The sequence below is a fragment of the Aquila chrysaetos genome, chromosome 2 (genome assembly GCF_900496995.4).
Source record: "Aquila chrysaetos chrysaetos chromosome 2, bAquChr1.4, whole genome shotgun sequence".
Taxonomy (NCBI): domain Eukaryota; kingdom Metazoa; phylum Chordata; class Aves; order Accipitriformes; family Accipitridae; genus Aquila; species Aquila chrysaetos.
Window position 1 is genome coordinate 72977970 of NC_044005.1, and position 23408 is coordinate 73001377.

A 23408-nucleotide genomic window follows, 5' to 3' on the forward strand; every position below is an offset into this window, starting at 1 on the left:
AGGATGAATGGACCTGATTACAATGTATAGCACTGTGTTATTCATATAGAGGCTTTTCAAATCTGTCTTTCAATAACTTCTTTCCAAGTCTAAGTAAAACAGATCTCTACAGCTGGACATTTATGTAGCGTAGTAGGTATGTTACATATGAGTGTGACCTTCAAACACTAGCTTTTATGGGCACGTCACTTGTGGTTAGCATGATGAATGATGTTACGCTGGCTAATTAAATCAATACATCTCATTAATGTCTTGCAGTTTTCTGAATTTCTTGTCACTCTTTAGTCCCATGGATCACCTTCCATATCTGCTTTTCTCGGATCGACATGCAATTTTTTCCCTCTTCTTTCTCTGCAGAGATACAGCAATTCCAGTCTTCTCCATCGGAAAGTATGGTTGAGAAGTATATTTAGTACATCCAATAAGAGAATAGTTGAAAGGTAACTAGTAGCACCTCCTGTTTCCCCATTAAATTTATTTTCACCATTTCACAACTGGAGGCCCTTCTGCATCTTTTGGACTTAAGTTATAAACTAAACAACGGAAATAACTTTTTCTCTTTGAATGTGTTGTGAATACTGTTAAAGCAGGGAGATAACAGGTGCTGAGAGATGTTATATGAAAGAATGTAAAGAATCCTGCAAGGATTTTCACTCTCTTGAAGCACTGACAAGGATCTGAATTAGGAATATGGCAAACAATATTGTCCCTATGCCTATTGTGTGTCTGTCTCTATGCTTCCACATAATAGAAAGCCTTTTTCTGTTCCCTACTTGACTTTTGCCGTATATTAAATACCTAATAAAAGAGGTTTAAAAACTTTCCACAAAAAATGTTTTTTTCCACAAAGATAATAGCCTAAATATCTCTTGGAATATGCTAATGCTCTTGGATATTTTTCACTTTGGAATCATGTTTTCAATACCACCTCAGAATAGAAGCAAAACTGTTGGTGTTTGGGGGTTTTGTGTGCTTTTTAAATTTTTTTTTCCTTTCTCTTCTTTTAAATCCTTCTTATTTACAAGATTTTCACAGGCAAAGACAGGGAAGATGAGGGAAGAAATTTCTCCACAGTTAAGCATTTCTCTGGAAAAACTTGGAAGAAGCAGGATCCTACAACAGCTAACCAAGCCAGATGAGACAAAAAAGAGCAACTGCCAGTGTTTTAGGCAAGCCTAGCAACAGCCCATGTCCGGATAGCTTGTTATGATTCAAGTGTATGTTTTAATAGGGGAAAAACAACATTGGTTTGAATGCACTGAATACCAGTAATTCCCAAACAGAGAGAACAGAAAGGTCGTGGAGTAGAAACTAAGACAACAGCCCTCTCTGCACCCCTGCGGCCACTAGCTCTGGTCCCCTGAGCTGCGGTGCAAGCGGGAAGGGAAAGGTGAGGAATAAGCAACCTGACCGGTAGACACATTAGGATGGAGCGCTGCCAGGGAAAAACATCGGGATGATTACGCCCACAGCATCTTGCTCAAAGCCTTGTCCGGGAAGCCTTTTGCAGGTAACTGAAATCTGCTTTCTGCTGAGCCTAGAGCTCTCATGCAGGACTTTTCCTGCCTTCTTTGCACTATATATAGTAGGTATGTTAGTAAAGGCCCTGGATATAAAAAGTCCTTGGGTTGTGTTGCTTCATCTAGCACTAACCTGTCACATCGCGGCTTGTCCTGCAGGAATCTGGGCTGCATTCAGAAATCCAGCTCATTATCCAGAGGTGATACAATGCAGCTTTCGCCCATCCTGTTTCTGCAGCTAATAGAGCTGTCAGGTCCGCTGTCATTTGCTTGTCATCCCGTCCAGAAACATATAGAAAGCCTTAAAGGAAACTGGTCATCCCAAGAGCAGACTCTTGAAATAAAATTGACCCTTATTCAAGTGTGTATGCAAAATAGCTTGGACTTTCCCCTTCGATTGTTATTTGTACTGGATTTGCCTTGCGTTCCATAGAGAGTTAATGTGGGTTGAAAATATGACATTTGTCAGGAAAATACCTGTTGTAGATGCCAAAGGCTGTTCTGTGATGCTTTTTGATATTTTCATGGCATATTTGGAAGAAAGGTTTTCCTCTCTGTCTCCTTCAGTTGCCTTAAGCCCAGCGTTGCCCTCTCATTCAAGGGATGATAATGACTGTGTTCACTTGTTGCATTAGATGTTTGTGCCAAGGGTGTTTATGAATGTTCTAGCTGATTTTAAATACAAACTTCAGTGCCTGGAGACACCTTCACATTAAAAGCAATTGAGTCACCATAGCAGGGAAGGCGAGGTTCAGCAGGTAAAGCGGCACTCAGTCAAGAAGGTGCTTGTTGGCTGGTAAAGTACAGGGGATGACAGCTGGTCTGACAAAGTGACATTTGCATCTCCAGAGAAGTGAGACTTTCTTAATTTAACTGGAGAAGTGTCAAGATCATCTGCTGAGTAAGTTAGAAGTAAGTAAGTTTCAGATGGAAAGAAATAAAGTTTCAAGAGGAAAAATTAAATCTGCTCAGAGCCCGTGGAAAGGAGATTAGTTGTAGATGTTGGTGTGGAGGAAAGGTTTTTCTCTAACAAGTGCAGCCTGGGACACATGACACACAGGGAGACAGCGTCCCTGATGTGTCAGGAGAGCACCTGCAGCAAATGAGCGGGATACTGAATAAAAAGGACCTTTTACACTTTCTCTCGTAAGCAGGCTGAGTATAGCCTTCTTTCTTATGCCTTAAAACCCCTTTGTTGCTGTGTTTTCTATTTTGGATGCTGTAAATAAATACTCCCACTTGGATTTTGCTTTAACCCAGCTTGAGTTAAAGTACTCGGTTAAAAACAAGACGTTCCTTGCCGAAGGCTGCCGCAGCCCTAATAGGCAACGGGGGAGGTGGTCTCCGAGGGGTGAGGAGGCGAAGTCACCTCTTCCCGCAGTGAGGGATCGCTACCGAGGTCTTAGCAGGACGCTGGTGAGCACACCTGAATCTCGGTGGTCCTGAGGGAATTTGTCACCGGTGCACTTGAGTCGTGCTGTGTTTCTATTCCTCTCTGAAAGAGTGAACCTCCATGTTAAGGGTGAGCTTATCTTTCTCCACTTCTATCTTTGTTCATGAGCAGCTCTTGGTTTGCTGGGGATGCAAGTGGTTTACCAGCAATCATGTCAGAACATTTGTTAGCATCATGCTCCCACTTTTAAGTCATAAAACAGCGAAGGGAATTATTGCTGCCGTCTCTTAAGCAAGGCGACAAAGGCATAGATGGTGTAACGCATACCCCTAAGTATTTACTGAGTTCTTTTCACATTCCTCTTTTTGTTTTCCCAAGCAAAAAGCAGCACTCCCTAGCAACCATTTTAAGGCTGAGGGCACGCTGAAAGCAAACTTGACAAATGAAAGTGAGATGCTGTGGCATGTGGGACTGGCGGAGCAGCCCGGTGGAATTATCAAGCCCACGCTGGGCACAGCCACACTGGGCTGCATCCCCGGGGGTGGCAGGGATGGGAGAGATGCAAGCAGCCACCTAAGCTAGCGAGCGGGAGGTGCTCAGGAGACAGGCTTCTGCATCTTAACGACTCTGAACCCTTCCCCAGAGTTAAGCGCTATACTTTTTCTTTAAAAAAAAAAAAAAAAAAAAAAGTGGTGAATATTAGGCTTCCTTTTTAACACGAGTGGAGAAGTGAAAGTCCCAGTTTTAAATGCTGAGCAAGTGAGCAGAGCACTTACCTGGGCTCTAGAAGGCGCAGATTCACATCCCACCTTTGCCTGAGGAGATCTGGCCGTCAGTGTGTGACGAATAGACTCAGCACCAGGACGTGGGGTATCTAAGACAGGGCTCTTTCCAGATCTGGGGCTGGCTCAGCGGTATCATCTAATGGCTCAGTGGCAGGTGTGGCTCTGCTCTGCCGGCCTTGTAGTCCTGCCCTCTTCTCCGTGCCAGCTCTCATGGCTTTCTGACCACACAGCACACTGCTACGATTCACTAAGCAGAATATATTCACCTTGGTTTTGTTGGTTTAGTTTCTTCTGGAAGGGGAGAAGAGAGGAAGTCAAAGGTGCTGAAGAGCAGGACCTCCTTCCTTGAGCATCAATGACTGATTGGACTGACCCAGCTGTACCACTTATCATCCCACCTGTTAAAGCTGCTCAGCATCTCACGAAACTGTAAAATATTCCCTGTGCTTGAGAAAGACTGTTTAGCCCACAGCTGAGATGCTCATCTTGGAAAGATGAGACATGGACTTTCTTCTCTTGCCATGTATTTCCCACTGGAATTTTTTTTTCATTTAAAATCATAGTGAGCTCATTTCAGTTGTGTACCTGTCATATACAGTAGGACTGAGATTCTGCAGTCTAAGAGAATTGGCTAGGTCTCTCAAGCAGAGAAATGGAGGATTGATTGTGTTTTGATTCACACTGTATAATCTTCAGTTAGTAAGTAAACTAGGAAAGCTGAGTGTTCCCTTCCAAACTCAGTAACACGTACAATTTTGAGGGACTTCAGCAAATGTCCTGGTTACCTGCCTCTGGTGTGGCTCCCTGTATTGCTTATGAGTACTGAGCTGGATAACTGGAAGTCTTCTTATTCTCATCTGTCACTTTGTGTTCCAATGGGTTCTGCTTGCAAGAAGTGCTACTGAAATGAATCAGCCCTTGGAGGAGATGCACAGGAAAATAATAAGGCAAGGTAAGTGTCAAGTGTCTAGCCAAGAAGATATTACTACCAATCCCCACTAAATAAAGTGTCAAACCTGTCAGTGTGACCATCAGGCAGAGAAGTTAAAAGGTAACAAAGCAATCAGTGTAGCTGACTTTTAGGTATATCTTCCAGTTCTTATCAAAAATGGTTGTCATCTTTTTTGGGGATCTTTATGGCAAAAATTAAAGAGGCTATATAAATGCTGGACTTCTTCTCCAGAGATTTTTTAATGCCAGCGAAAACTTGCTGTTGCCCAGATCCATTAGTGCTGGTAGAGGCTGCGTGTTTGAGAACCATATTCTGTCCATCCCCACATGCACTGTCTAGAAACTTAATGAGTGATTCAGAGCATCCACTGTCTGGTGTCCATGGTCGTGGATTATTAGACAGGCAATGACTAAAATAATTTCAGTGTCCATGACAGGCATCCATAGCAGGATGTTTGAACTCAGCCATAAATCTCTTTGGTAGCTTTGAAATCCTTACAGGACATCCAATTTGTCACTGGTTTTGGATTGGGGAAAAAAAAAAATCTTCAAGTTTTATGCAAAGACAAATATAATAGAACTATGAAGGAACAGCTTTTTGTTGTCTGGTCACTGAGCCCAAAAATATTAATATGCACAAGGGTAATAAATGCTACCAAGTTACTTTACTCTGAAGACGGTGACTGTGCCCATTGAGAGTTTAGTCCTCTTGATTCCAGTTACCTTGTTTCTTGTACTTACTGGACATATTCCTACCAAGTTTGTCCACAATGACGTGGTAGCACCCAGACATTCCACTTTTTTTCTTGATCGCAGCTGCCTATTCTCCATCAAAGCACAGTCCTGTTTTGTTATTAAATCAATGCTTATTCTATTTCCTCATTGTTTGTTCTGTTTCTTTTAAGGTTCTGCACTTGAAACAATAATACTTCATTAGCACTGGCATTAAGGGGAAATTGCCAGACCTAAAATTATCAGTTATCGAGGTAGTATAAACTCTCCTGCTTCAGGACATTTATCTTGGCTTTGTGCAGGTAAGTTGCTCTATAACAGCCAAATTTAGGATTTTGGGAACTTCCTTTTGAAGCAGCTTGCTCTGGCTGCTGTTGGAAACAAGACAGATGGCAGTTCTCATGCAACATAAGAAAACTTGTGTTCCTTAACAAAAAGAGCTCACCCTCTAAAATAAACATTGGCCAAGGAAACTTAGCGACTCTGTGTATTTCTGCACTTGCTTCACTACAGCTTAGCATATATAAAACTATGCAAGAGTTATGCAGTAGGTTTCCTTCATATTAGATAGTGAGACATCAGCTGATATTGCCTGCGTATTTAGATTTAAAGTATGTGTTAGAAATACAGACAGTCTGGAGCATAATACAGTCAAGTTCTGTTTATTTTTGGTAAGGTGACTCCAAATCATATTAGGAGCCGGTGAAACATCATCAGCTCCTGAGACAGTCACAATAACGATAGCTTTATCAGCACTCATTCACCATTTTAAAGAACAAAGGTTAATAAACAGGAGATAGAATATTTATTCTAATATGGGTCCCTGGGGTACTAAGTCATCTTTAATGAGAAATGAGGTAATTACCAGTTCTGTCACCTTTCGTCTCTCAAATACACTTGAAACTATTTAATATGAGGCCCGCGTTGTTCAATGGAAAATAAAGACTTAGAAATTATTGTAAAGCATTGCAATATCACTATATTAATGTAAAGACAGTGAAGCCTGAATATCAAATATATATTTAAAGGTGAGTTGAACATTTTTCTTAAATCCGAATGGGATGAGACGTCGGAACAAAAAAATACATCAGTTGTCCTGGTCTGTTGTCACCCTAATTGTTACAGACTACTCAGCTCCTCAAATTAGAGATATTTTGGGTTTGAAATGGAAAACATAGTGAAAGAACTGGACTGTGACAAATTTTGGAAGGACAAATCTCTAAATTTGCATCACCTGCCTTATATCCAGAAAGCAGGTGGAGAGTGATATGAGATCAGCTGGGATGAAAAAAAACCCCCAAAATCACAAAGGTAATGTGCATGAAGAAAGAACAAGGAACAGCTGCTGCAATTAAAGAAAATACACGTGGTCAGACTTCTGGAAGGCTGTAAGCCACATTTTCCTTTGCTCTGCTGTATTTGCTGGATCAAACATTCTTGAAGTGGATTTAACTGCCTGTCCCTTTTTGCAATGTCAGAGCAGTGGAAAGGAGACATGATGTAGATGAGAACCACATTCTGCAGAATTAGGTTACGGAAAGATAATTACACAAACAGCCTTCATCCACATGCTGCTCAGTGCAGGCAGGGTTTAAATGGTTCACGTTACGCAGGGCGAAATAAATAATGGCTGTCAGGTCACTGGTGGGCCAGGGACACGGCCTTCTGGAGGACAGTTTCCTTCAGCACCTGGCTGCTCCCCATGGCAGAGCTGGGAGCGGGGGTCCGGGCTGGACCCCCCGGCTTTGGCTGCGGTCTTGGGCTTCCCCTGCAGGTGAGGCGGGCCGGGGGGCGAAGATGACGCAAAACTTGGTGGGGTGGCTGATATGCCAGATGTTTGTGCTGCCGTTTGGAGGGATCTGGACGGGCTGGAGGAATGAGCTGATGGGAACATCATGAAGTTCAACACAGGGAAATGCAAAGTCCTGCCCCTGGGGGGGAACAACCCCAGGCACCAGGAAAGCAGCTTGGCAGACAAGGACCTGGGAGTCCTTGTGGACACCCAGTTGACCATGAGCCAGCAATGTGCCCTTGCCCCCAGGAAGGCTCATGGTGTCCTAATGGTCTCCATTAAGAAGAGCATTGCCAGCAGGTTGAAGGAGGTGATCCTTCCTCTCTACTCAGCGCTGGTGAGGACACACCTGCACTGCGTGTCCAGTTCTGGGCTCCCCAGCATGAGAGAGACATGGAGCTACTGGAGAGAGTCCAGCGTGAGGGCCACGAAGAGAATGAGGGGACCAGAGCATCTCATCGGAGCTGGGAGTGTTCAGGCTGGAGAAGAGAAGGCTCGGGGGGATCTTATCAGTGTACATAAATACCTGCAGGGAGGGTGCGAAGAGGACGGAGCCAGGCTCTTTTCGGTGGTGCCCAGTGACAGGACCAGAGGCAGTGGGCACAAAGTGAGACACGGGAGGTTCTGTCTGAACATCAGGAAACACTTCCTTATTGTGAGGGTGACCGGGCACTGTCACAGGTTGCCCAGGGAGGTTGAGGAGATATTCAGAAGCTGGCTGGACACAGTCCCGGGCAAGTGGCTCTAGGATGAGATGACCTCCAAGAGGTTCCGTCCAACCTCAACCACCCGGTGATTCTGTGAGGACAGTCCATTACTGTTGGAGTAACAGCAATGTTGGCATCTACCACCCAGGCAAAGCCAGGAGAACTCTTCACCTTGAAGACATTATGCTCAACAGGACAAACCCTTTGTGGCTGTGTTTGCTCAGACTGTAAAATGCCAAGGGCAGAGAAGCCCAAAGCAGGGTGCAGAGGCAAGGGTGCTGGTGGGACGGCCAACGGGTGCAGAGGGCTGAAAAGGAGGGGGACAAAGAGGACGAATAACATCCAGATGAGGAAAGGCTGAGTTCAGGTGGCCATTTGGCTAAAGATTTGGAGAAAAGGCAACTAGCAGGCTCCTCTCTTTGGAAGAGGAGTAGACATGACCGTGACAAGAAGCTGTGAAAATGTCTTGGGTGGCAACAGCAGGAGAAAGGTCTGGTGGCCCTACTCTAGCTTGTCACTGGTCAGTACTGCCCCTTTTGCAAAGGCGTCATGGGGATCGGTGGCTTTCCAGGCCCTCATGTATACTCCTGGCCCCAGGGAAGAAGACTTGCATAGGGAGCAATGGGGACAGAGAGCACTCTTTGAAAATTCTGATATATATTCACAAAAAAGTTGTGTGCACTTCCACCCTCCCCTGCTTTTCTCCATGTAAACATTTATTTAGCTTTAAAAAATCACTGGCAAATGGCTGATGGTGTTGTTCTCAGGTTATAGTTGCTAAACCAGCTCCAGGCTTGGCTCATTACAGAGTAATGATGGCTTTGCATCTTCTTGTTTGCTATTCAATAATTGTCCTCTTGAGTGAAAGTGCCTATTGACCTGAACAGAATATAATTGTGTCTCCCTTCAACTTTCAATTTTTTAAAAGCATTTCTCCATTGAACTGGCTTTCTCCAATAATGATTGTATTTATTATAGATTTCCCTGGCAACATAACAGTATGGAAATAAGCATTTGTACTAATCCTTTCCGCTTCAGTTCTAATATGCAATAGTCATTTTTACATGAACAGCCACCGCCTAGCTTTCCCTTCAGTGTAAAGGTGAAAGAGCTCCTCAGCATCACAAGTGCAAATGATGTGTGTCTCAGGTTCTTTGTGTCACAACTCAGTAGCTCCTTGTTCCCGTTTCCTAAACAGGGATAAATAGCATCTCCCTTCCTCTGCAGGTGCTGAGGCATCTGCAATGGGTTGGCACCTACTTTCATTCTCATCCACGAAGACAGTTTTCAGAAGCGCTAACACTGGTAAATCCACTTAAAGACACCGAAAACTTGCAGACTCTAATAAATTAGCCCACTTTTCTTTCTTTGAAGGTTTGGAAAGCTCCCAAACCATGGAAAGTTTGGGAGCATATTGCTCCTTCCCTCCTCATGGTGCACCAGGGAGTAACTGAGGAATTCCCTTCCAGGTGGCCAGGGAAACGCCACAGCAAACTCTCAGCTAACTTCTTGATTTGATACCTTCTCCATACTGAAAGATCAGCAGGTTTATTTAAAACTGCGCAGTATAATTCTGCACAACTAACTACTGTTATCAGTGGCTTTGATCCATGATGAGAACTGCATATAGCACTTCTGAGTGTAATTTGATGTGGTAGGTTTATTACCTTAATAGGCAGGAGAAAATTTTCAAGACCACTCCATGCAAAATTAGCTGTTTTGTTACATTTAATTAATTCAGGTTCATGTGATTTTAGTGCAGCATAAACAGTTAGATGTTGAGAAACGGAGAACATAAAAATAAAATGAAAATCACTTTTTTCTCCAAACCTCATGATTTCGGTTTTGCTTAAAAGACTAGAAGGAACTTCTGCTAAGAACACCGAGTTACTAACTAAGCTAACAGCACAGCATAGGTCAAAATATTTTTAAAAATTTGCAGTATGGTCACTTGGTGAAGGATCTTAAATATTTAGTTTAAAATTCTAGCATATGCTTGTTCCACATGAAAGGCCACTGTAAACAGTCCCAATTACTGCTAATTGATTTAAACCTCAGAACTCAGTAGGAAATCACAGATGTTAACTGCTCAGTGATGCACTAAAACTTCCTGAGTGTCTCACAAAAGATTTGGCATAATTGCAAGATATCTTTTTGAGGCCCAGGGATTATATAAATCTGTTCCAGTGAGAGCTGTTCCACAGAAAGCATTGATGTTAGGCTTGTAAGGCTGTTAAAGAAAATAACTTTATATTTGTTTCGGGACCTTCACCCTGTAGAAGACTGAAGAAAATGTCTAATGTTTTTGTACTGCAAAGAAGAGAGAAACTCCCTCTTTTTTGGACTCCCATGAAGGATTTCAGAACCCTTTAAAAAGAAAGCTGACCATTTTCTTGAAAAGATGAAAAAAAGATGTGGCAGAAAGACTTGAAAAAATCCAGTCAGCAGAAAATAGGTCTCCTGAACAGATATGCAACCCTGAAGCTTAAGTTATAGGACAGAGAATACAGGGAAAATGTTCCAGAAGTCTTTGATTAAAAAAGCATAGAGGTTGTCTATGGACAATCTGGGAGCCTGAAGTTAAACAACGGACATAAGTGCATAAGCAAGATGCAATAACCACTTAAATGTAAATGAAGACAAGCTTCAGCAACTAAATTGCTTCTAGAATTAAAATGACCCTGTTCCCCTCCTCATCCATAGAAACTACCTACAGATGCTATCTGCTGGCTAATCCTCACCTTCATTTCCCTTCCTGTGGCAGTTATGATGATGTTCTCTCTAGCAGAAGTAATTTTTCTGAAAGTTAAATAAACATATTTTTTTTTTAAAAAACCAACAGCACTAGTAATATAAATTCTTTAATATCATTAGGAATTCAGTAATATCCCAAGCTGGCGGTGAATCTCGCAGCAAGATGAAGTGTTGCAGATCAATTACTGGCAGGTTTCCCAGCAGGTGAGTCGGGAGCGCAGCTTGTATGGTTTAAAGCTCGAGGGCACCTCTGGGATGCAGATTATTTTTTGCTGGGGATCCGGGACCTCAAGAGTTGGTGGCTCTGGCACAGCACAGACTAAGGCAATAGCTTGCTGAAGAAAGTGAGTTGGATAAAAGCGAGAATTAGAAATCAGGACAATTGGGTTCTGCTACGTGACTGCCATTTGCCATGCCTCTGCATGCTGTTTGTAAACTAAAAGCATTATTTGTCCCCTGTGAAGCTTCCTGAAATCCCATTAGAATGTGCTGTATGTCAGGAACGTGGTGTTTGCAGTGCTGCTGCGGGTCCCAGGCATGGCTCCCAGCCCAGAAGATGACAGAGGGAGAATCCCTTTCCTGGAGAGTTCTCTTTGAGACAGTAACAGCAGTGCAAAGGGAATGAGAACGGCCACCCTTCTGCAGCGGAGGTTACGTTTACATCAGTGCAAGTCGGTATGTCTGACAGAGGTATCTGTCCCCGGGTGCACTGGCCAGAAAGGTATGGCCTAACGGGTAGCCCAACCATGTGAAAAACGCACTCTGGCCTCAGGTAAAGAGGGCGCTGCCCGGTTACCCCGGCAGGATTCGGGGATCCTCTCTGCCTACAGCTCCCCACCAGCTCATTCCAGGGCACAAAGCTCACCCTGCCTCTCCTTCCCACTCCGTCCCCTCCAAAACCCAACGAGACGGTAACAAAACATCAGTCAGTGATCGTCATCCTAGACCTACAGGGTTGCATAGGTTGGAGAGCACTTTGGGGGTCATCCAGCTCCAAGACCCCGCTCAAGACTGGGCCAACAGCCACCAGGTCCCTCAGCCTGGCTGGGGAACAGCCTTCGTACGGCGGCAGCACAGCCAAGGACCATTAGCAATGTCGGCGTCCTCCTCCGGCTTGCTCCCCACCTTTTGCTGCTTCTTGGCAAGTCTGCCAGTCTTTTGGGCAAGGCCTCTGGTTTACTCCGCAGCCTTTTCCAAAGGTGTTTGCGCTGGAAGTCTCCCTCAGCATCCATCTGCACTGTGATGCAGTACTGGTGTATGTTTTCTCTCGTGTCCTTCTTATATTATAGTTTTAGCCATGCGAACTGAAAGAGATCCATTGTGTGTGTTGTCATCCTAGCCGTCCTCTTAAAAATACAGATGCAAAACCAAAGATGGACAATATTTATGCTGGGAATAACAGCCCAAGAATCAGGAGTAACATACTTCCCTGTGTTGTTATGCGTACATTTCGGAAATGTTATCCTGCTGTTCATTTAATGAGATTGTACTGGGGAAAAAAGGAGAAGGATGCAGGCATGGCAAATGTGTCTAGCAAATCTTTAAATGCCTGAGTGGTGATGATAATGTGAGCATGGGTTTATTGCTCTGCCTTTTAGAAATACATTTTAAAAACTTCCAATTTTGCTAGGCATTTATTTGCATACAGGCAGTTCTGCCCCTCCTTTCTGTAATTTTATTGCAACTATAATAGAGATTTTGGAAATCAAATGCATTCCACTATATTTCAAGGCTCTGCCTATGCTACTGGGTGATATCTGATTTATGAAAAGAAGACACTATTTGCCCCAGATTCTGTGTTTCTGATGGAAAAATACAGTAAATTGAGATTAATATATCCATTCCTTGTGCATGTGGGTGGATATAAGGAAGATGCAGATTTCAGTCTCATAGAGGTTTCTTCTCTCACCTTATGTAAGCTTGAAACTTATTATTGGGGTTTTTTTTATCTTTACTCCTCCAGTCTCATGCTGAATGCTGCTAATGGGACAGTAGGTTTATTGGCTATTGAGTCTTCCTTGAGATTGTTCCAATTGCATCTTAGTCCTTTGAACTTGTCTATCATTCCTGCCTTCTGCAAATTAAACAGGGGATGGGAAGGGAGGAGGTAGCCTCTCCTTCTCCACTGAACTGGCTACTGCGGTTACATTGCTTTCTTTCAGACTCCCTGCCAGTCCTAGCATCTGTTTTTTAGAAAATGACTTCTCAGTCAGTAACCTTTCACTAACTGGAGATATTAGTCTTAGAAGGAACTCAGATCCCATTATTTTGGTAAGTTATATGTCAATTTGAGGTCAGATTTCCTCCCCCCCTCGCCCCCTCCCCAGCCCCCACTCTCTGTATCGGAGGTATTGAGATGGTCTCTATGGAAAATCCCTGGCATTCTGGGTTTAAATTGGTGTATGAGAAGGGAAGGCTTTTGTTCTCCATCCTTGACAGCCTCCTCTGGAAGCAGCAATACTTGGTGCTGACCAGCACCCTAAGAGATCAGTCTTTTCTTAATTTATTTTTGGTCACCAGACAGTACCGGATATAATTTTATTAGCCATTTTGCCTTAAGTCAAACTCTGATTACCTGGTTTGAAATGTTATTGTGTGGTTTCTGAAACAGTTATTTTTATCAAATTATATTTAAGCATTGGAAGTAGAGCTGAACAAGCTGCAAAGAGAATTCTATGTTGCTGAGAAGTTAAGAAGGGTGTTGATGGAAGATAATGTCCCGTAGAAAACTGGATAGACTGAAAAATAACCTTGCTACATCTGGATACTGGTTTTGTCATGGCATTAGATAGCTATTACAGAACTGTGTGCTGTCTTTCCTGCTGTGAAACAAGAGTTGAGAGAAACAAATTTTTAGCCATTTTTACATTTCATTAACAAATGGTCTTACTTGAAAATGCAGTTTTCTAGATCTTGGCAGTAGTGAGATGCCTGTAGACAGGAGCATAAGTCTCCTCAGTGATCTGTGGGGCTGGATATTAAACCTGCAAAATGCTAAATGTACCTGGCCACGTACTGTAAAATAAGAATACTGGTAATGTTACTGCTCAAAGTACCCTCTGTGAGAACCATACAACTCCATGGTCATGAGCAAACTGCAGCCTGCTGTCACGAGACTTGTTTACTGTCTTCCAGATGAGCCCAATGCTCAAGAAAAAGTAATATCTAGCTTATTTTCAAGCTGCTGTAGCTCCTTAGGCCTTGCAACAATATAGAAATATTATTCTCAACCCTGAGAACAATTTTAATCTACCCTTAAGAAACCAGAGACTGAAAGTAATCATGTAAACCTTATTATACACCTTTCCTTCTTCCAAATGACTTGTGAGGGGTACGGTTATTGCAAGCAGGGAGTGAGTACCGGGGCGTTCACGTCCCCCGGTGCATGACTGCAGGGGGGCCAGCGCCGTGCCCCGGGCGCCGCTGCCTGCGGCTGGGGGGACGTGGCATGCGAGGAGCACACCCACGGATGCTGCTCTTCTGGAGACGTTTCTAATATTAGCTTTGTGTTATTAATCTCTGCTCTCCCTGGAGCCAGGAAAAAGCCTACTGAAAGAAGCCGATGAGGAAAGTAAGGCAAAATGTAAAGAACTCACTTGTGTTTGTTGTTAAAGAACGTTGTAAAATATTTGCTGCGCAGCTTAGATCATCTCTGGCAGAGTGAGGAGAATTGCCCTGGCATGGGCGTTAATGCAGCATTTATGTCTCTTTTCTGCTCTTAAAATGAGCCAGTTGGGGTCATAGAGAAATATATGCGATTCTGAGGCACTGTGCTAACTGAATTTCTCCCTAAATGCGTACAAGCATAATGGAATATATCCCTTGAGCAAACTTGCATCATCCAGTGATGAAAAGGCCAAGGAAAGTTCAGATACATGCTACCAGTCCAAAAGCAGAAAGGCCACTGAAAGCAGGAATGGTGTTTACCTAAAACATCGTAATTAAACATTAAAAGTTATGTTTTAGGCTCGGGTAACTGCAGCGGTTTCCCTTGTTGCCACCGGCCCTGCCTCAGCACACTGCCACACGTACCAGCATGCGCAAGCAAGCGTGCGAAGAAACCGTGGTGGAGACTTGCAGGACCTCAACCTGAGCTGTGTAGTTCAGTGCTTCCAGCCTGGGGGCCACAGCGAGAGGATGCAGAGGACATCATGGCTCGCGTTTCTGTCCAGGCTAAGTCCCTGCTGTTGTTGCCGGTATACACAGACTGATACTGCATAACGTACATCAGAAGTCTTGGTTGTTTCAGTGCTAATATATCAGAAACCTCTTTAAGATTTGACTAAGCCTTGGTTGGTGTCGATATAATTAGCCCGGAGTCAACGGACAACGCCCTGTCTAAAGAGTTCAGGCAGGAGTGAATTAACCTTTCTGGGACTGTGAAGGGACTTGCTTGGACCTTGGGTCCAAGGCTGTGGTTGCATGGCATGGTAAGTCTGGCTGCAGGGCTCCTGATACTGGACCCAAAGTGATGCAGTGGGTTGGCATGGCATGAACTCACCCTGCAGTTTCAGATCTGTTCCAGAAAAGTTGGATGGACTAACTTTGTACTGAGAAGCTTTACACAAGATCAGGTTTCAGCCGTCTTCTGCAGCCAGTGCTCCTGATTGCATAAAGCCGGAATAAATTCCCCGCTGGTCATGGAGATTATTCAACAGAAATATGACCATCTGCCTGTGCCTGCTCTGGATCATATTTGTACTGCTGAGTAACCTGATAGCACATTGATAAGCACTAGTGATCACAGGACCGTGGTCTCAGAGGTATGAGCCTGAGATTAAAAAACATCTTGAAATGGTGAGGTTTCTCCCTTAGCAGTAGCTCTACTACCTATTGTTTCAGATATCCACTTGCAAAAGGGCAGGGGGTGGGGGTGAGCATTAAAAACTAAAGGGTAAGAGTCAACCCAGCTTTCTGCTGCATGATTATCTTGTATATTTGTGAGAAAATTATGCCTTGTGCCTTCCTCTCTTCTCCCTGTGTCATTAAGACTCTCCTAATAAAGTCCATTTGGGTTGTCTGCGCAATTTCCTATGCATTTAACAAAGGAATAAATTCAATCAAGCGTCCATCGGTTACCTGACCAACGTCAATTGCAAGCGAAAGGAAGCAACAGTGTTCTGCCCAAAAGCAACCACGGATTTTAATCCATCATTGAAAGTGCAGTATTTTACAGTGTTCTCTTATCTGTCCTCTACCAAAGGTGTCTTTAACAAGAGCCATACGGACACTTGTCACAGCCCTGCTGTCTGTTACCTACCTCTAATTCTTACAGAGCACTGAAATTTATAATGCTACATTAAGCTTGATTCATTACCACTCTCCTTAGTTCACTCACAACAGTCCTGTTTGTGTCAACAAAACTTCATGAAAAGCATTGCCTGCTACCTCGAGGGGGACTGATAGCTGTGTTCCTTGTACCACGGCCCTGTTTTTCTAAAGATGATTTTATCTACAGCTATTTCAGCTTTCTTTCCTCTCCTTTATGCTGATTCAAGTTTAAAATTGTAATAAGAACTTTTCAGTAGCTTTTTCTGTTAGGGTTGTTGCTAGGACAGAAATAAAATATTCGTGGGTCTTTTTCTAATGAATATTCCAAGTCTGCAAATCTTTATGACGTGCTGTACCTAATGCCAAGGGGAGGAAAAGGAACACCAGGCGATGTGATGCTGCAAAGCTCAGTCTAATTTAGCGGGCCAAGCAAGGGACAGGCTCTGCCAGAAACAGCAACAGCTTTTCACGCGCTCAGACCCCCCCATCAACGGAGACCTGCCCCTCTCGTCTCTCCAATGGGTCAGTGATGCTCGCTCCGGCTGGTCCCAGCAGCGAGCTTGGCTCCAGCGCTTGATGGTGCCAGCTCGGATGGTACGCGGTGTCGGACACCCGTGTGACAGTGCTGCCCTTGTCACCAGCCCTGGCGGTTGCGCTCCCTCTGGCCGTGGTGACACCCCGCTACGCCTCTGCGATGGTTTCAGGTATGACGTCCCGTCAGAGCTCGGTCCGTGGCCCACACACAGCTCATGCCATGGTTCGCATTGCCTGTCGGCTGTGGCTCACCACGCTCAGCCCGTTTGTGCCATGCCCAGCTCTTGGCCCGGGGGAGGCCGTGATGCTCCCACGCCACCTCAAGTTGTGGAGACGAAATTCCTGCAGTTAAGCTTTGCATCTTTTGGGACTCTGGCACTAAATCTTTCCTTTGTGATTAAATACGGAACTGATGAAACATATATATATATATATATATTATTACTGGCTTTTGTATTACAATAGAACAGACCAGAAGACTGACTAGTAACAAGTAAATAACTCCTTTTTTACTCTCTCTGACACATTGCCATTTCGTTTAATTCCTGTCCACATTTCCCTGGTCTCAGTTGCAGGGCCCCCTTCTGCTTGACTGGATGAGTGCACGGGTCTCACAGTTTCTGGGGCAGGGACCCATACCCCAGCTACCAGCCTGGGCAAACTTTGGCTCAGTTGTCCAGACGGAGGCCGGGGTATGACCGGCCATCTGGGTCCTCACGGGCATGTCCCTGGCACCCACCGAAAGTCCTTCTAAACTCAGAAACTTGTGATGGCCAGTCCTGGGAGTCCTATCATAAGACTGGTCTGTCTGTTGGCCTAAAAGAGAAAGCACGTGAAATGTGTTTGTGGAAAAAATTTGAAAGGAGAAACAACTGAGGAAGAGCTTCAGAAAAAAATTCCTTTTCTCTAGTGTGTTTGAGGAGCAGCTGGCTGCAAATGATGATTGTCCTCTATTTAGGAACAATAAATTAAAGCAGAGTGAAATAAAGGGGGTGATATTCCCAAAGACCTAGGTGATAATTTATACAGGCTTGTAATCACTGTAATTAAATGTATATTAGAAATCTATAACTACAATATGAAGCTGATTTAAAATGACAGTTACTTTCCTGCATCATGTACCTCATCCTAATGATGACTTGTGTTTGTCAAAGTTGAACTAACAATGTTTGTATTAAAATGTACTCAGTGCACGCTTGCTGCACGAACCTGTCAGATTTGGTAATGGCAGCCTTTTCAAGAATATTGCCACACATTAAAAAGACACTGGGGCTTCTGAGGAAAATACTGAGCAAATTCATATATTACATTGTAAAAATCTCTGGGTGCAGGACTGTCCACAGCAGAAGCAGATAAAGAAATCCAAATTCTAGCTCCCCCTGTGTGCTTGCAATGTTAAAGAGCAACTTTCTGAGTTTCAGAGCAATGGTGATCACGTTCCCTTTAAGAAGTCGCTGCCTGTCACATGGAACACTCCTCAAAATTTTGTTACGTAGCAAAGCCTTGTTTCCCTTAATCAGTTTCCTAATTAACTGCAGAGTACTGTATTGAATTAAAATCTCCAATCTTTTAGAACTAAGGACCCCAAACCGGAGATCTGGGAGCCCGGATCCCCAAGAACAGCAGCAGTCCCTGGAAGTGCAGCAGTAGCATTTCTTGCTCGTGAAAACGAGTCTTAAATCTTCCAAAAAATGGTTCCCATCAGCAGCTTTTCAATGGTTAATTATGTCTCACTGTAGATTTCTCCTGTTTGTGTGTGTGTGTGTGTGCCTGAGTGCATACTTTCCTCCTCGCTTTGGGGATACCTGGAGAAGGTCTGGGAGGACAGCAAGGTAGATAACGCTGCCTTCCCGATGCCCTGTGTCTCACCTGCATGCGTCCCCTGGCATCTGCCTAGTTAGGATATGGAGGAGAAGTGGGGAAGTTACACTGTGAACACCCTGAGAGCCAAATTAGCCCTCATACCTCAAATATCTCAAAATGTATCGCCAAATTCATGTGTGTCATAACAGCTGATTGCAGCCGCTAAGGCGCCTAGGCCGTCCCTTATTCTCTCTTTTGTGATGTGCTCTAAATTGTCTTTTTTTGCCTGAAAATAAAAGATGTATTTCAAATGTGAATTTGGAATGCACATACTTTTTGGACTTGCAATTTTAATTGCTCAGAATGTGATACTATGCTGCATGATGGGAAAAGAACGGGCTGTCTTATGTAAGTCTGAATTTTTTGCAATGCTTGGATCAGAAGGAATGTGCTGGGATAAAAAGTGCTATGCGTTAGTGGGAAATACAGGCCAGTTTAGTGCTCTGAGGAAAAAAGCTAAGTAAGAATAATGTGGCGCACTTCTGGAGACCTTCCAGCAACTGGCAGAAAGAGAACTGAATCAGTATTTTAGCTGTGAAAATGAAGGTTTCTAATCATTAACGCCCAAATCCTGCTCAAGTGCTTTGCTTAATAACAACGGTGTTAAAACTTAAAACGCATCTAAATGGATTGCTGAAATGTTTGACTGAACTGAAATAAGACGAGAGCAAAGGTCAGGCAGGGCTTGAGTCTCATTTCTGAAATGTTGGGCTTAATGGAAAGTCTTATAGGTCTGAGACATTTAGAACACAAACATCCAAACAAAATCTTTTTGCAGAGGCTTAGCCATGGCTAACAGCCAAACTCCCACCTAGCTGCTCACTTCACCCCCTCCGGTGGGCTGGGGGAAGAAAAATAGGAAAAAACCATGCACAAGAGAGCTCGTGGGTTGAGATAAAGATGGGAGATTGCCTACCAATTACTGTTTTGGGCAAAACAGACTTGACTAGGGGAAAATTAGTTTTAATTTATTGCCAATTAAAATAGAGTAGGGAGAAACAAAATGACAAACATTAAACCAGCACCTTTCCTCCCCTCCTTTTCCATGCTCAACTTCACCGCTTCACTCCCGATCCTCTACCCCCAAGCAGTGCAGGGGCGTGAGGACTGGGGGCTTGCGGTCTGTCCATAATCACTCCTCTCTGCCGCTCCTTCCTCTGCCTGGAAATGTGTGTGCCCAGCACGGGGCAGCCCCTGGCCATTTTTCCCAGGGGCCACCCCAGCAGCCCTCCAACGGCTTGACACCTGCACCCAATGTAATGCCTTTGCAGTGAAAGGGCAATTTTTGTGCTTTATTGAACTGAGACCAAGGCCAGAAGTCACTGCTGGTTTTGCTCCCTCATCTCATGCTGGATGGTCAACCAGAAAATTAGTGGGAACCCTTGGAAAAAGAAAGGCTCGCTGTGCATGATTAGAGAAGATCAGAAATGCCAGCAAATTTCTGATGTCTTACTTCCTGACAGAGGAAAACAATTAGTAATGAAAGACGTACAAAGATGCCAGTGGATATGGAAGAAATGTAAACACGAACATAAGCAAGCCAGCAAGGGCAAGGGTGAACGTGCAGTGCAGTTAGCAAATGGGAATTTCATGTGAGAAATGGGACAAAGAACTTTTGCGACTGCCTTATTTCAACTAGCCTGTATATGCCACCACAATGCGCTGGCATTTCTGAATAGCATTTTGCCAGATAGTTGCATATTGCAAGTACTAAGTATATTTACCCCAATTACATAATTATGTACCATTATACAAGTTAAATAACTGCATTAGAATTGACAAAATTCTATAAATGAGCTCTCTTTCTAATGTAATGCTGTCAGAGTAACCTAAACACCCACTGAAATAGGCACATATGGGAGTATTTTCCTTCATGTATCCATATGCCTCTATATTTAAATCACTGCTAATTATGTATATGTATGTAATTTCTTTATTGCTGTGAACAAACAGGAAGAGCTCTGTTCATTTTTCAGGAAAAAAAAAAAAAACCATCAGAGTGAAGTGTTTATAGTATTTTCATACAGATGAATAAAGAAAACATTAGTAAGCATCTGTCAAGATTTATATTTGATGTTTCTTATTTAAACTTGTAATTTTAAAAGATGAAGATTGCTAGAGGTGCAATGGTACAGGTATGACCTAATGCTCTTTTCACTCTTTCCGCCATTTCAGTGCAAATGATGACTGTACTGAGGGCACAGATGACTCTGAAGACACACAGCCCTTCTCCCTCTCTCTTTGGGTGGAAGTTTTAATAAAATCTGGCTAAATCTGGCGTTGGATGAGGAGTGGGGGCAGGGAGAAAACTGCTTTCCTTCCCTTTCCTAAGACTTGTTTGTGAAACAAATCTGTGCCCTTGCTCTTCGGGAGAGGGTCTAAGACCGTGTCCAGACGGGGAGTCTGTTCCAGTTCTCCAGTTTCTGTCCTCCTGCAGCAGAAGGGGAGCAAAACCTGTGGCCCCCGCGGCGAAGTAGGGAGCGGGATGCCCTCGGCTCCTGCCGGGGAAGGAGGAAGAGTGGTACCCAGGCAGGCACACGGTGCAATGGGAAATGCAGCACACGACTTCCAGGGAAGACGGAGAGGTCGAGACAATCCCTCGGAGGTGCCCGTCCCATGTCGCGGAGGGCAGGGCGACTGTTTCAGGTCACAGGTGCCCTGTCTGAACGAGGAATTTGGAATTTGACCCAGAGCAGATGAGCCTGACACAGAGCCAGTCCGCAGAACACCGAAACAGTCTTTACTGCAGTCACTTCAAAGCGGTTTAACAGTGAAAGTGAGCTTGGAAAATGTGAAACAGGAAGGGAAAGGGAAAAGGTGAGGGGAGGGCTGTGCCTTCTGCGCTTGTTGGATTTGATCAGAGGAGCTGCAGCGAGTGCTCACCAAGAAGGCAGAAAGCAGGGTGCAGCAAGCCTTCCCCACTGACACTGAAATTAAACAAGCAGGCAAGACTGGTAACACAGCCTTTGAGCTAACAAGAAGTACCTTTTACCCCATTACATGTCTAAAGACTAAGCTGCTAAAAAGATACATTTCCACGTCTGCAAAATTCAAGGCAAAATCAATTCAGATGTCACTTCAGTGAGGGTGATTATTAATGTGGACATTAATATTTTTTTAAGCTTTAACAGTCAAACCATAAACTAAAATGCCCTTAATTTCTTCTCAAATAGCTTGCATGCAGTAACATGTACTACTAACTAAATTCTCCGTGTAGAGACTGTTGGTTTTTTTCTCAACACCTTGGTGTGACAGCAGAACTGCAAGTCTTAAGAGCTGTGTAGACAGTTTGCTACAGTCTCTTCTGTTTATCTCAGTGGACAGGGTTTTTCTGAAAGTTGGAAGCAGAAATGAAAGAATGATGAGATCAGCTGGAGAGTCTGCGAGCAAGTGGGACAGCCAAAGGTGACATGAACACAGCACAGGAGCAAGGCGATTTCCTCACCTTCATTTTCATCAGAAGATGCCAGAAAGAGGCCTGCCCAGTCTTTTTCCTTATGGAAAGAAGAACTGACTCACTGTTAGAGATTCAAGATGGCAAGAGAAGATGTGCTTGTCAAACTATTAAATTTGACATACGCTTTCTGTCCATTTTCTAGACTGTACTAATCCAAGCTTTAAGAGCCTTCCTAGCAAGTTGATAGAGACTGTAATGTTACACCCCAGGGGACTAGCAAATGCCAAATACTTATTCATTTAAAAAGAAAACCCAAACAAAAAAACCCAATAGTAAAGGCTTTGGAAATTATGGACCGGTAATTCTTTTGTTAGGAAATGATAAAAAAATGTTTGAAACAATAAGAAATGTCAGGGACTGCTCACATGTCACTCTTTAAACAAAAATTTTCATATCTAAAATAGGAGAGTGCCAGCTCTCAAAGAAGGAGGACTTTCAAAAGGCCTGAGACAGAGCCACATACCAAGCGAGGCACATAGAAGAGCAGTGCAGAGCCTTGCATGCCTCTGTCAGCCAATTTCCCTTTAAACACAGAAGTAGTGGAATGAGTTTGTGGGGAGTGCAGGATAGGGAGGACGATGCTGCCCTGCCATCCTTCCTTTCCGTGCAAGGCCATACCCACAGACCAGCGCTTTTCCTCCTTTACACATTTCTCCCAGAGAGTGATAAGGACAAACACCAGCAGGGCAAATGCATCAGCGTTTCTGCATGCGGAAAGATGAAGGCATCTCTGAGGAGCCATTCAAAGAGTCTGAACAAGTGCTGAGCCAGCACCTTGATCCGGATACCTTACCCTCTCCTTGATACTAACTGCAGAAACTGTCTGAGTTACCTTTAATAAATGGGTCTTAAGAACTTTTTATATGGCAGAAAAAATTTAATAGATGATATCTTGACCGTTTCAAGAAAATACAATGGACTATCTTTTTTTAAATGCTATGTGTCCTGCATTTACTTTCACATATATGATCAAAGTACTGTAAATAAAGACACTTCTAATAGCGGATCAAAGGAAGAACAGAATAACTCTGCTTCACAACCATTTATTATCTGCATAATTAAATCAAGGCTGTAGATAGAAGTTTGTTGAAAAAGACATCTTTTTGGGATGTGCAATTAGAAAGGAATGTGAAATAACCTAAGTACAATTCTGTTTCTTGTTAGGAGATGGCTGATTAAATCTTGCTCTAAAAATCTTGCTTTTCCTAGGTCAGTCTGATGACTTTGACTAAATGTATTACAAACTTTTTAAGGTCATTGTGGAAGACAGCAACAGAAAAGTTAAAGCTTAGGTTGTGTTTGCTAATGTCCACAACATGAGCTGTTCTGTTTGCCACCATCACCTCTGTACTTCTTACCTATACTCCCACCTATATATATCTACTATTGCAATAATGCGAGAGAGAGGAAACCGGTTTCAATAAAACCGTCTCTATTATAACACATATACAACACTCCCCCCAAAAAGAGAAAAACAAAAGATCACCCTTAAACACCTGGAAAATCTTAAGAATTTTCCACATTTAAAATTACTCTGCTTGGAGAATTGCATTATTACAGCCAAATTTCACTTATCAGGCAGTATTCATTCACCTTTTGTTTTGAAGAGTGGTTCGTGTTGATGCATGCTATCAAATCATTGCCATGCT

At 43.5% G+C, this 23408-nt stretch overlaps 1 protein-coding gene across 1 annotated transcript in view; it reads left to right on the forward strand.

Moving 5' to 3' along the window:
* The window catches only part of UBE3D (ubiquitin protein ligase E3D), a 109369-nt gene extending 103529 nt beyond the window's left edge, over positions 1-5840 (forward strand). The window contains exon 11 of the transcript XR_005930947.1: positions 1036-5840. The gene's annotated coding sequence lies outside the window, so the exon portion shown is untranslated. The remainder of the gene's footprint in view (positions 1-1035) is intronic.
* The last annotated feature ends 17568 nt before the right edge of the window (positions 5841-23408 follow it).